At 41.5% G+C, this 14,324-nt stretch overlaps 1 protein-coding gene across 1 annotated transcript in view; it reads right to left on the bottom strand.

The window, feature by feature from the left end:
* Positions 1 to 14,324, bottom strand: part of CLSTN2 (calsyntenin 2) — a 623,667-nt gene that overhangs the window by 376,460 nt on the left and 232,883 nt on the right. The gene's annotated exons all lie outside the window — the stretch shown is intronic.

Below are 14,324 nucleotides of genomic sequence, written 5' to 3'. Positions count from 1 at the left end.
ACCTACTCGGTGCTAGGTCCTAGAGGGACACAAAATAGATTCAGACTCAAGACCAAAGGGAAGGCAGGCACATGGAGAGACAGTGTGGCAAGTCCCATGGCCAAGGAAAGGACTGATCATGGGACGCATGAGGATGCCCCTCAGGAGAGAAGCGTCTGTATTACATGTTGTCAGTATAGGAGTCTTGGTGGGGTGGACATGATCCTGATATGGGGCATGTGGAATTACATGGACCCTCTTGCCACTCCCCTGCTATCTGGCTGTTCATGCCGGCTTGCATACAGCTCAGGACCCTCTCTGTAAATCAGATTCAGACAAATGGAGTGATATTTGATGGTGTATGGGGATGAAAGGAGGGATGAGTGGAGAGTGTCCGTGGAAGTCACATAGCTGACAGGAATGTCTGCTGGTCAGAAGAAAGTAGAACTACAAAACTAAGGAAGAAGGAACTCAGACAGTCCAGGACAGAGTCAGCAGGGAGCACTTGAGTGGGATCTTACTTAGCACAGCATAGCCCCGGCTGGTATGTGAAACCATCCCTTATATCTACAACCTGGGAGTCCCCATCTGTCTCTGCAAAGGGAGGAGTTTATGGTATAACAAGGAGCTGTAGCACTGGGAGTCCACTGTGGGAACCCCTGAGCAAGAGTTGGCCAGAAGAGGAAAAAGGCCATTTCCTAGTAGGAAGGGAAGGAGGTGACGAAGGGGAGTGCCATGTGAGCTGAACTGGGGCCCATCATCCTCATAGCGGACACAAAAGAGAACATCGCAATAATGAGTATCAGGTGGCAAGCGGTGATGGAGTGCCCAGTGGCAGAGGCTGGGATAGATTACTTCCCAAATGGTCCAGCCAGCCCACAGACAACTGGGAAGAGCACCAAGTGGGGTGGTCTAAGGGCAGTCTGCAATGAGTGTTTTTTTCTGTTATTCCATCTCTTTAGGGACTCCAAGAGAGAGGCACACCAAAAGAGAAAGGGCAAAGGGGTGATCTTTGTGCAGTGGACTCAGGGACAAAGAGCATAGTCTTTACTCTTGCAATCCACAGCCTTGCACAGCCAGGAGAGGGGCTTTTGCTAATGTACCCTCACTTTCCAAACTTGTGTTTTTTCTTCTTTGCCCTTGAGATCTTGCTATTAGTATCATTAATGTATAGAGAGGACTCCTGCCACACTGGGATTCACCTTTCCACTAAAAAAGGAAAAAAAAAAAAAACCCAAAACAAAAAAACAAACAAACAACAACAATAATAACAAAAAAACCCACAAAGTATTGTATTTTAATGAAGTCCATGGCCATCCAAGCCAATCATTACAGAGGATGTCATTTACCATGCACTTAGCTGGAACTTAGGTAAATAATAATAATTTTTAAAGTTTGTAGATCATATTGAACTTGGCTTAATAGGCCCTCTTTCCAAACCTCTGAAAGGATGGCTCATAAAAAAGTAATTAGTTTATATAGACTGTCAAGGTTCATGGGGGACAGCTGGCCTTTGATGCCTCTTCTGTGATTACAGGCAGCTACAAGATAATAAAATTGAGCTCTGAAATCATGCCAAGGTATTCAGTGATCTCACGCTGGACACAATGCCAAGCAGAATGAACTATAAATGCCTGCTGTACTCCTCTTCTTTGCTTTGGAATCTCAAACAAGTCTAAGACATTTAGGACTTACATTCATAGGCCCCAAATTCCTATTAAAGTAAAACCATTGACCTTACAAATTCATGTCCATAATTAATAGTTGTGATGAGCTCTGGTTCCAGGTCTATTCAATATGGTCACTGTTGTAATCTGTGGAAATGGCTTCTGGACAAGGGATTTGAATAGGTATTAACTTGTCTAGGCTTGGCTATTAAACGGTCCAATTACTGACAGTTGGAGCTGGTTTTCCATCTTCACAGATTTCACTGTGATGATCACAGGTTATGGCTTTTTAAGAGGATTTCTTCAATGCTTTCAAATTTCCTGCTCATTCTTAACTATGCTTCCCTCTTACCTGAACATTCTTGGGATCTTTTTCCTCTTGTAGCTCAAACAATGTCCCTGCCCTCAATATGGAAAGCCATATTAACAGGTGGTTCTCATTTGATCTCTTTGAATTCCAGGGATAGAGACATAGTCACCTCAGCAGAGAGTGAAACTGAAGTGCAACAAGGAGGATAATTTCATGGAAATCCAAGATCACCTGGAAACCAGGACTACTTGGGAATGGAGCAAGAGGAACCATTTAGAATGGAAACCAGGACTACTTGGGAATGGAGCAAGAGGAACCATTTAGACCTTTCCCTCCAGGCACATCTACTTTTCCCTGGGACCAGCTGCCTCACCTCAGTCTGCTGACAAAGGTCTCCTAATTATGATCTGCATGTGTTACAGAAACTTCATTCAGAACCCCCACACTCCCTCACGGTCCCTTAGCACTCAAACAGGAATACCATTGGCCTGTGTGGCCTTCCCTACCCGGGTAGCAAGTCACAGACTGTAAATAGGTTATTCACTGGTCACCTTGAGCCAGGTGCCCACTTCAGGTCCAGTCACAGTTAGGGAGGGGTCTGAGTCACGTGGCCTAGAATTTGGCCATCAGGGGCAGTGAGTGGGAAAGCACCATAAACATGTTTGCTTCATATTTGTAAATAAGGCTATAGATTTGGAGTTCCTGATATGTCAGGATGTGTTCAGGCTTGGCGTTTTGATGTCTATATTCTCTGAATTGTTTCTTTAGTAGAAATAAAGGTGTGTTTATTTCACTCTTTTGTATTTTCTGGTTTATTGTATAAGCAACCTTGGCTTTGAAGTTAGGTTTGACCCACTGTGTTATGCTAAGGCTGGACAGAGTCAGAGACACTAATGAAAGTAGGAGTGTTCCCAAGGACTAAAGCCAGGACCTTGCACCCACTCCTGCTGAGTGCACTAGCTTGGAATGGAACAGAACCAAATGACGGTGAAAGAGAACAGTGCCCAACAAGGAGTAGTACAGGATAGTGGCCTGGGAGCCACTCCTAAGAATCACCCTAAACATGGAGGGACGTGGCACCATTTCTCCAGCAGGATCTCAGGATTGCTGCAGGCCAGCGAATCACTGCTGTGTGCCTCCCATTCTTCTTCTCTTTGAAAAGGAGCTTGTTGAGGTTTCCCCTCCCCTGGAGGGATGTGGAGAAAATAACTTATCCTTCTAGCTCACAGGGCTCTGGATCAAGAGACCTGCATCCAGACCTGTGTTGGGCTGCAAGCCAGATGCCATGATTAGATGCAACTTTGGGGGATGCCAAAATGAAGTAAGCATATTTTATATGAGGAAAAGGTATGGACAGTTGTAGCCTAAGGGCAGGCTATGACAGAATGACCACACAGATGACCCTAACTTTTCACCCCTCTTTGCCCTTGGCAATCTACTGCTGTACTGACTCTGGGCTTGGCCATATGATTTGTTTGGCCAGTGAGGCAAATTTGTCCCAAGGAGCTTGCCAAAGTGCTTGCACATATCTGTGCTCTTCATGCTTTTCTGCGATCACCACAGGGAGATACTCAGCCTTGCCTGCCAACAGGCTTGGGCCAGCACACATGGGAGAGAACAATGTCATCCCAGGCAAGGCCACTCTAAACCAGCCAGTCTATAGCCTACTCACCAGCTGCCCACAGATACCTGGACAAGCCCAGCTGGTGCCGGCTGAGCCTGCTCACATTAGTAAAGCTGTCTAATCAACAGGTAGACTCCTAAGAAAGAATTAATGTTTCTGATTTTTGATGCTCCAAAGTTTTGGGAAGCAATTTAGGTATTGCTGTGCAAGGTGTTGCACAGCAATACTTAACTGAGATATCCTTAAGAATTACAATTTCACCATTACTACTGTGTTCTGAGGAATTTACATAACGTGGTTTACCCTCAGTCTCTCCTTCTGTAAAATAGGAATGATGATAATGCTTATTTCAGAGGAGTGTTGTAAAAATTAAATGATATAGTGTGTGTGAAATACCTAGTACAGTGCCTGGTATGTAGTAATTTTCAGTGTTGTGTGCAAGTTGGTTTTTTTGTACAAGGATATAAGACCAAGGGGGCAAGCAGGGGTTGAAATCCACCTCTTTCTCCACTTGCCAAGTTGTGTGCTCTAGTGTGGGAGAGTGTCCATATGTTAAGAAAGGGTACCTGTTTCTAATTTTCACAATTACCATATGGGTTGGCACCAGTCCTTCTATTATTATTGGCTTCATTGTTCACTTTTCATCTTGTTTTAGTACAATACTGCTATTAACTCAGAATTCCAGAAGACTTGAAATTCCTACCTTCAAGGGCTTTTCTCAAGCAATCTAGTGCCAGTACGTAAGCTTTCTATCCTAGGACTCCACATCTTTCCTGTTGGGCTGATCAACTCACTCTAGTTTGCCAAGATCTTCTTGGTTATAGCACTGAAAGTCCTATGTCCCAGGAAATGCTCAGTCCTGGGAAAACCAGCATGGTTTGACCCCCTGAACATCCCTCAATTTTCAGCCTGACAGAAAATGACCCACAAATAAACTCTGGGTCTCCCTTAACTATTAGTTTGAACAAGAGCAGGACTTCATCAGAGTCCTCTCAATGAGAAGGTCAGAGGTACAGGTGAATAGCCTCCTACTTCTAGTTAGACTATAGAGCCCAGCCCCTCCTGTGAACATTTATCTTGGACTCTCTTGTTCCTTCTCAAATGGCCAGTTCTTGTTCCTGCCCTCCTTCCTCTGTATCCTGGCTTCTAGTCCCCCCTCCAGCCATCCTGAGGGGGTGTCCCCCTCAGTGCCTGCCTTTGACCACTGAGCACAAGAGGAGCCCATGTGACCACACTCATAGGGGACCCAGCTGCTGCCAAAGAACCCTGTGCAGGTAAGCTTCCACAAAAAGGCCTGGGACATCCGGATTAAACATGGAACATAATGGAGAAGAGGTGAACATTAGAATTTTTCAGATGAGAATGGTCATCCTAAACTTACCTAGACTAAGTTGCCATGCAGCAAAAATACACATGGCCTTCAAAATGAAAGAAATGAAAACCATAACAACAAAAGACCTGGTGGCAGACAATATGCAGACAGCTTTAGGGAAACTTAGAGAAAGTCTAGGGTGGGAAAAGAAAGAGGATAATTAACAAGAAGAAAGAAAATTCAGGGCAAAGACACCAAACTCATGGACAGCAGAGAAGCTGGGAAGCTCCTCATTCTCCATCCAGCAGAGCAGCTCCACCATAGAAAGGGGCCACCTCTGTGGCAGGACAGATGTTCACTTCTCTTCTCAGCAAGGTTAGCATTTTGTGTTCCTGGCTCCACGAGGCCCAAGGATTATGTGGAAGGCCTTGTCCAGTGCTAAGATCTGCCTCCTGAGCTTCTTGGCCATCAGCAGATAGGAGGAAGGAGTAAAAAGTGTGAAATGGAAACACTGGAGTGAATGCAGTGCTCATGGAGGGATAACCAAGAAAGGGACCCAAATATGTTCCCAGCCCCAATCAATCACTATCAAGGCTGGCAGCTGCCAAACTGGTGGAAGGAAGAGCAATACTTCAATTTCAGAGTGATGGATACACCAGGTCTTTCTTTCTCCCAATTTGCTTGGCAGACCCCTCCACCACCACTGGGACCAGGACCACAAGTAAGTATGGTCCAATAGGCTGCTCCTGGGAACTACAAATGAATGCTGTCATGGCCACCCTCCCCAGAGGACATAAGCAACAACTTGACGAGGTCTTCTGGTTTTTTTAATGGTAGCTCTGCCCTCACCCTGCATTTTTTTTCCAGCTTTAAAGCAACTTCTGTATTGCCTTGCTAAGTTCTCAAATCACACCTTGCCTACAACTGGAAAGCCGTAGATGACAATCACTACAGTGAAGGAGAGAATTCATCACAGGGATGGAGGCCTGAAGCCCACGAGATGGGCACTGAGGGCTCTGCCACAGGCTGTGGACGGGTGTGGGAGTCAGTCCAGCTCTTACTTTCCATCTATTCTGAACCCCACCATCTGCTTGAAAATTGGGCGATCACAGTTCATGTCAGCAAAAACATCTGACAACAGAATCTCAATCTGTCACTGAAAATAGAACACATCTGTTTTTTTCACTCACTATCTATGAACTAAACCATAAATATGAAATCCTGACTCCTGTTTGTTTAAGAAAGGTATTTCAAACAAAGTTGTCCACGGCAATGTTATATTTTTTAAGTAGAAAAATACTGTAAATGACCTAAATATACAAAAATGATGGAATGGTTAAATAAACTACGACAGGGCTATATGATATATAATTATGTCTTCTACTCTTAAGTAATATTTTAAAATATATGTTGGTCAGCTTGGAAAAGGTCTATGAAAAATGAAAACACAAAAACTGAACTATGCGTATGATGATCCAAATTAATAAGAACTGTGTATCTATATATGAATAGAAAAAGGTCTAGCAGGACCTTGGGAATGTGCCTTAATTTTGTTTTATTCCTTATTCATTTTCATAATTTTCACAGGTACTCTGATGAATAGACACTGGTCCATGTCTTTCTGGTCCTGTTTACTCTTGATTCTCTTTCTGTGAGATCCAAGGCTGTAACCCAGATTGTGGATTCCAGAGAATCCACAGTTCTCTGCAAGGACTGCCACAGACTGACTTCTAGCTGAGGCCCAGAATGCTCAGAGACCAGAGTAGACCAGCGACCCCCTTCCTCAGGCCCACAAGAATGACCCTCACACAAACCAGCTGGAACACAAAGTCCCATCTACCGTGAGGCTGACACAGATGCTCCTTCTGTTACCAAGGTCAGAGCTCAGAGAGCCATGGGGCAGGACAGACTGAAGATGGCGGATAGTCCTGAGGTGGCTGGGGGAGGAATGAGGCCAGGAAGAGATTATTCTATGGTGTTCTACTTGGTACTCAATCATAGGCCTCTCTCATGGTTTTTGCCCCTGCTATGAACTACCTGATCGTTTTTTACATTTTTCTTTAAATTGGGGCTTTAAGGGTGCCTGAATGGCTCTAGGGGTTCAGCATGACTCTTGGTTTGGCCTCAGGGTCGTGAGATGGAACGCTGTGTCAGGTTCCAGCTTGCAGAGAAATTGTTTGTCCCCCTCCCTCCCTCTCTGCCCATGACCCGCCCCCTTCACACACAGGCACATGTGCTCACCCTCTGTCAAGTAAATAAAGAAGTAAAATCCTCCCCCATAAAAAATGGGGGTTTTAAAAAACCCAAATGAATTATTAAAAAAAAAAAAAACCTGAAAAGCCAACAATAGTTGTCTCAAAAAAAGAAAAAGAAGCTTAAATAAAATATAACACAGGATGGTACTAAAATTCTACTTCATCAGTATAGCCTTTGGAATGCCTTGAGAGAGCACTTGTTCCTTCTTTGTCAAAAGGAGACATTAGCAAATATTTGAGAAGTGTTGAGCCTCCCAAACTGCCTTTCTCCTTGATATAATCAGAGACTGGAGAAGAACTTAAAACAGAAAGACCTAGCATGGGATTCAGCACTCTTTAATGTTATGTCCAGGTACCATGTTTAAGTCCTGCACTGCCAAAGAGATATGTAACCCACACTGGACAACTCGCAGGGGGAAGAAGGCTGGACTTGGAGTCTGAGCATCTCAAATTGAGGAACAAGGCTGAGCCATCCTCAGCTAGGTAACCTTGAATAGTTACTTAATTTTTTTTTTTTTTTAGTTAGTTACTTAATTTTTTAAGTCTCAATGCCCTCATTTGCTTAACAGAATCATGATAGCTCACCTTCTTGTTCCACAGAGTTGGTGTAAGGCTTAGATACAATTTTGTGTGTGCCATGGCTGGCACATATGCGTGTGTGTGTGTGTGTGTGTGTGTGTTTATAATAAAAGGGCAGATGATTTGCAGTAATCTAAATGTGGATCTTGCAAATAATTTCTCCACAGGGACAGGTTATGGGTGCAATTTAAGGAAATGTATTGCTAACTAATAGTTATAGAGTTCGGCACAACTCTCAAACTACTTGTCTACATTATTTAACTTACTGCCTCCGCACTCATGTGACCAGTCTGGGCAATATAGCTTGATGGGTTTTGGCATGAAGACTTTAGAACAAACTCCAAAATCACTTTTCTCATTTCTTTAACATCATTATCACAGATTATAATCACAGAACTGTAATCAGCCTAAAATGAATAAAACACTGTGGCTTATTGATGATACCAAGAATTACACTTACTGTAATTACTCTCATTTTTACCATTGCTAGGATTATCAGCACTGTGACATGCTAGACATCTACTGGTGGTCAGGAGTGCTCTAGGCATTCGGCAGTCGTATCTTATGTAATCACATAATAACCCAGATGTATAATGTTTACCCCCATTTCAAATATTAGTAAACCGTCCCTCAGAGGAGTTCAGTAACTTATCTGAGACCATACAGCTAGCAAATGACAGACCCTGAATATAAAGCAATGTGTGTCTGGTCAAGCAGGGTGTGTGGCTGTCCACACCCTGCATTCCCTTCCCACCAGAAGACACCGGGGCTGCACAAGCCCTTGAGGAGGATCCCTGCCATCAGGGCTAAGGGACCTGAAACACAAACAAGGACCCTGGGCAGGTTCATGGATAAGGCTGGCAAACACTGAACAGAACCAGGAGGGTGAGCGGAGTCAAGCACAGGGAGGGGAGAAGCTTCTGCTGCAACTAGCTAATCAAACCAGGCCAAATCACGTCACAGGCAGTTTTCCAGGCAGCCTTCAGAGAGTCACCCAGCCTGAGAAGCCAGCCAATTATGCCTGATCATTCTCTGCTGCCCTGTCCTCACAAAAGACAAGTCCAGACTGGCCCAATGTAGACAAATGAACCATTCTATTATCTCTGAAAGGCAATCTAATTCCCTTCAAATTTAAAAGTCTCCACAGTTTCCTAACAGGCCTCCGTGGGGCTCATGTAGAAATTAATAAGTTCACAGTGTGCTCAGCTTGCTTTCATTATCATTTTTTGCTATGCAATGGACAGGATTTTCATTATCACTTAAGGATTTTCCTGGATCTGATTCTCTAAGAAGGTCATGTCCACAGGGCACAGACACTAGGTTGAGAACTAAGTTAGGTCTAATGGACTTGACTGAGGTCTGAGGGAGTATTCACTGACTAAGAGTTGACACCTCTAGTAATCAGGTGAGGCATGAATCAAAAGGCAACATCACTGGACTGAACTCAAAGCAAGTGGTGAAAATCCCTGGTTTGCAGTCCCAGCGCATGGCTGGACTGTTTGGGATACTGAGCAAGCTGCTTGGCCTCTCTCTGAGTTGGTTATCTCCTCTACAAAATGGGCAGAGAAAAGAATATGGGAAAAAAAACATATGATTTTTTTAAGCTTCTATTATATCTTGAATCATTATAACATGCATCATAGATATTCTTTAAATTTAATCAAAACAACAACACTAGAAACCTTGCATTATTTTACAGATGCAGATGGTGAGGCTACTGTTATTGGTGACTACACCCCATGGTCACTAAACCACACCATTAGAATAAGTCATACGGGAGCTAGGGAATGAGACCCGTGTGGTGAGAATGGGACAACAAACTTACACAACTCTTCTGGAAAGCAATTCAACATGTTTCCGGAATTTTCTTATTTATTTATTTATTTATTTATTTATTTATGGAGTCAGACTCAGGACTTGAACTCTCGACCCTGAGATTAAAACCCGAGCTGAGATGATGAGTCAGACATTTAACCAATTGAGCCACCCACGTGCCCTGTTTCTGGAACCTTAAAATGTTTGACCAATTAATTTCAATTCTGGAAATCCACCCAAATGATAGAATCAGAAATGTAAACACATGATAGTAAAAAAGAACTGTAACAGACAAATTGCCTATCACCTCATACCTGTTAGAATGTCTATCATCAAAAAGACATGAAGTAAGTGTTGGAAAAGACATAGAGAAAGGGAACCCTTGTGCACTGATGGTGGGATTGCAAACTGGTATAGCCACTATGGAAAACAGTACAGAGGTTCCTCAAAAAAACTACAACTAGAAATACCACATGTTCCAGCAATCCTACTTCTGGAATTATATCCAAAGGAAGTAAATTCAGGATTTTGAAGAGATAGCTGCATGTCTATGTTCACTGCAGCATAATTCACAATTGCCAAGATGTGGAAATAACCTAAGTTCTGTCAATGGAAAAATGGATAAAGAATATGTGGTATATATATATATATACAATAGAATGTTATGTAGCCATGAGAAAGAAAATCTTGCTGTTTGTGACAACATGGATGAGCCTTGAGGGCATTATGGTCCATGAAATTAACCAGACATAGGAAAACAAATACTGCATGATCTCTCTTACATATGGAATCTATATGTGGAATCACTTATATCACATATATAATACCACTTATATGTAGATTCCCTTATATGTGAAATTGACTTTAAAAAGCCATTTCACAGAAACGGGGTAGAATGGTTGTTACCAGGGACTAGAGGTGGGGAAAATGGAGAGGTGTTGTCAAAGGGTAAAAACTTTCAGTGATAATATGACTAAGTTTTGGGCCCCTAACTTATGGCATGGTGATTATACTAAACAACATTGTATTATATACTTGAAAATTGCTAAGAGAGTATGAGAGACTATGGACTCTGAAAAACAATCTGAGGGTTTTGAAGGGGCAGGGTGTGGGAGGTCGGGGTACCAGGTGGTGGGTATTATAGAGGGCACGGATTGCATGCAGCGCTGGGTGTGGTGCAAAAATAATGAATACTGTTATGCTGAAAATAAAAAATAAATTAAAAAAAAGAGAGAGTAGATCTCACATGTTCTCACCACAAAAAAAGAAAAAAGAAAACTGCATTATTATTTCATAACTGGAGAGCTAGTCATGGAGGAAAGGAAATGGTAATATCAGCACTGCACAATTTTGGAGTTAATTCATGCATACAATTTATTTCATTATTCAAGAGTTATATTGATCCATGAATCAAAGTCATAGTATTCAGAACTGTCCATCTTTATTGCATGAATTTACCATTATACTAAATCCTGAGAATTAAAGATTGTATTCTTAATATGTGGGAAAAAAGAAATAGTGATTATTTGAGATAATGGAGGTTTAGCTAACACTACAATGGTAATCACTTGCAATATAGAAGTTTATCAAATCAGGACATTGTACATCTTAAACTTTTACAATATTATATGTCTAATTGTATCTCAATAGAGCTAGAAAAAGAAAGAATGGTAAACTACAGAATATTCACTGAGAAAGACATCATGTAACCATTTAATCAGTTGCAGATTAATATTTAATAAAATGATATATTTTCCAAAAAATGGTATATTTTCATTAGTTTAGTGGGGAAAATAAATTATTAGAATTGAATATGAGGTGTGATCACAATTTTAGAAAAAAAAGTAGAAAAATGACTGGAAGGAAATACACTAAAATGTTAACGGAGGCTCTCTCTGGGGGTAAGAAAACATATTTTTCATACTTCTTTGTTTCAACATATTTTTCACATTTTCTACAATAAAACACTTATTGTCATAATCAGGAAAATATATAGTATAAGCTATTCTATATCCCTGGATTTTGCATTTCTAGGCAAAATGTGATCGTGACTTTTATTTAACTGAATGCTATTTTACAAAGGAAATTTTTCTTAAAAAAATTTTTTAAAGGGAGGGAAATCACAAAAGAAATGAGACAGAGAAAAAGTGACTTGGACGAGACCATCTCCCAGAAAGCTTACAGCTTGCCTCACAGGCCAAATTGGAAATAAAGACCAGGGGGAAAGGGGTGGAAAAACTGACACACAATACAAGAACAGTTGATAACTGGGTGGGGGGGGGGGCACTAAAAGCTGCAGTTGACTTCCAGAACTGATGGAGCTGGCAGATACGAATTTTTCAATTTTATGAGAATGATAGGGATCTGAAATAAATCTTCAGTATTTTCTTTTTAAGATAAATGTTTTAAAATAAACGTCTGCAGCATGGATGGATGGCTAGTGCTGTGTCCTTTCTTAGAGCTGGTCATAAATAACACTGAGAAAAATAGCTTTGACCATTCCAAAAAGCACCTTTATTTTTTACTCTTAAGAGCCTGGAAGATTATATTTTGATGCATTAAGTTAGATTTCTTTTTATGCAGCTGCAAATATCAAGAGGAGCATAAAAATTTTCTTCAGATGGAAATAACTACTCAGGGCTTGGCTTAGAAGCCAATCTTAATTTCCAGATGTGTCTGAAAACCAGTGGGCACATCTAATGGTCAGAATACAAATACAAGTTTAAAGGAATTTGATGGATTTATGACTGTGAAACCCTTTGCTGAATCTTCAGGTGAAATAATTAATTGTTCTGCTGCCCAATAACCAAGAAAATAAGTAACTTCTGTAAGTCCAAACTTAAAAATATCAGTTTTGCTCAAACTGCCCCCACCCAATTTGGGTTTGTACATTAAGGAACATATAAATTTACAGTGGGACAACTTATTCAACAGCTTCAGTTTCCTATTTCACTATTGGAGGAGAACAGGGCTATGCTGAGGGTAGACATAATAAAGAATCAGACATATCCTTCATCTTTAAAGTCTTAGGTTCACTACACTAAAGTGAATTAATGGCATGCATTTACTTCCTGTTTGATGTGTCATTTTTTTTTCTGGTTATGTTTTAAAGAGGAGTTACACACTTGAAAATAAAGGTGAACAAGTGGACCTGCTTGGTGGAAGGACCTCTGCACACAGGCTGTAGAGAAGGGTTGAGGGAAGCCAGGAGCACACGTTCAATCTAAAGAGGGAAACCATGACTCAGCCCTGTATTTCCAATCTGGTTCATCAAGATAATCCAGATTCCTGTCTTTTTATCCTAAATCTCCCACTTTTTAAATACCGTCTCTTATTTTGTTAAGCACATTGTGCATGCCAAACCAAACAGTTCCAAGATCCAAAGAGTTTTGCCAGTGTTTGTTTTAAAACCTCATTTCTAGGGGGTGATTAACCCTAGTATCATCTAGTTATGTCCAAGACGGGAATGTATTGGAATATTCCCAGTCTGGCAAAGAAGGTCTAGGGAAGACAACTCATCTTTTGTGGAAAAAACAACATGGAATTCACACTTCCAAGGGAATTTTGTTGAGCTGGGACCTATGAGGGTGGCTGGAAGATGTATGGAAATATCCTAATTCTAAACACCAAGGAAGTCACAGTTAGGTGCCCTTGGTGGTTATCATTCTACATAAAATAAAGATAAAGCCTTCTTGTGAGAGTCAAGATATCTTCCCCATGCTCTGCAAGAATGCTTATGAGTTTATCTTCACATAACGCTGAATTTCCCCGTTTAACCCACCCCCTCATTCCTTACTTTACAATGTTCTGTAATGAAAAAAGGGCCTTCATAGAGCTTATCTCTTAAAAGTGTGAAAGAGCCAATTTTTTTTCTGCCCAAGTAGCTCATAATGTAGCAGACAAACTGTCAGAAAAAATAGACTTCATCATGGTGAAAACCTTAGCCTGGCACCCATCTATCATAAAGCAATCTTCTAGAAATCTTGAAAACTTTCATTAAATTTCCTGTCTTTCTCCTGACAGTTATAAAATGTTAACAATATTACTCATGATGCAGGCATCTTCAGAAATTCTTTGTCCATTCCCTCCTCCCCCTACCATCAGCCATCCCCTTTTCTTCGCCAAAATCTGTGGAAGCATGAGACATAGCCATATTCTTCACACATCCTTCTTGAGACCTGGCCCTTGCAGGAAGTTAGAGAAGGAAGTAGTCATAATTTTGATGATAATGAGAAGACTCTCTAGCTACAAGCCATAGAGGGCAAAATGGCACTCACTGTGTTCTGATTCTTCCACCAAAGCCACACCCACTGTGAAGCTTGAGGGTACAACCCTGTCCCTACTCTCAGCAAATATTTCCTGGTCCTTTTTTTTTTTTCTTTTCTTTTGCCAATCTACCAAGCTATAAGTCTTCACCTGTCCTTGATATATGTGTAGTGGGGACAGTGGGTCACATACTTAATCTGTCTACAGGTTATCTTTCTAGAGGGAAAATTATTCCCCTATGGACCTTACTAGCCCAGCTTTTCCATCTCCAGAGTCCACTGTAGCAATATACCATCTCTTAGAAGAAGAAATAAAGGTCTTGCCTTGGAGGCAATACCCCAGAAAAAAACCCATAAGTCAGAAATCAGAACCACACCAGATATCAGAACTGTACCAGCAGTCAGAAGAGATATACAGCTTTGAAATCACAGGCTGATCTATGAGACACGCAGGGGAAGATAACAGCAATACAGCCCGAGCCTGCACTCTGTGGAGGCTTCCCAGCATGCCTCCCAAG

This window comes from Mustela lutreola, chromosome 2 (genome assembly GCF_030435805.1).
Source record: "Mustela lutreola isolate mMusLut2 chromosome 2, mMusLut2.pri, whole genome shotgun sequence".
In the NCBI taxonomy this organism is placed as follows: Eukaryota; Metazoa; Chordata; class Mammalia; order Carnivora; family Mustelidae; genus Mustela; species Mustela lutreola.
The sequence above is the reverse complement of the archived record's forward strand: the minus strand, read 5'-3'. Positions and strand labels throughout refer to the sequence as shown.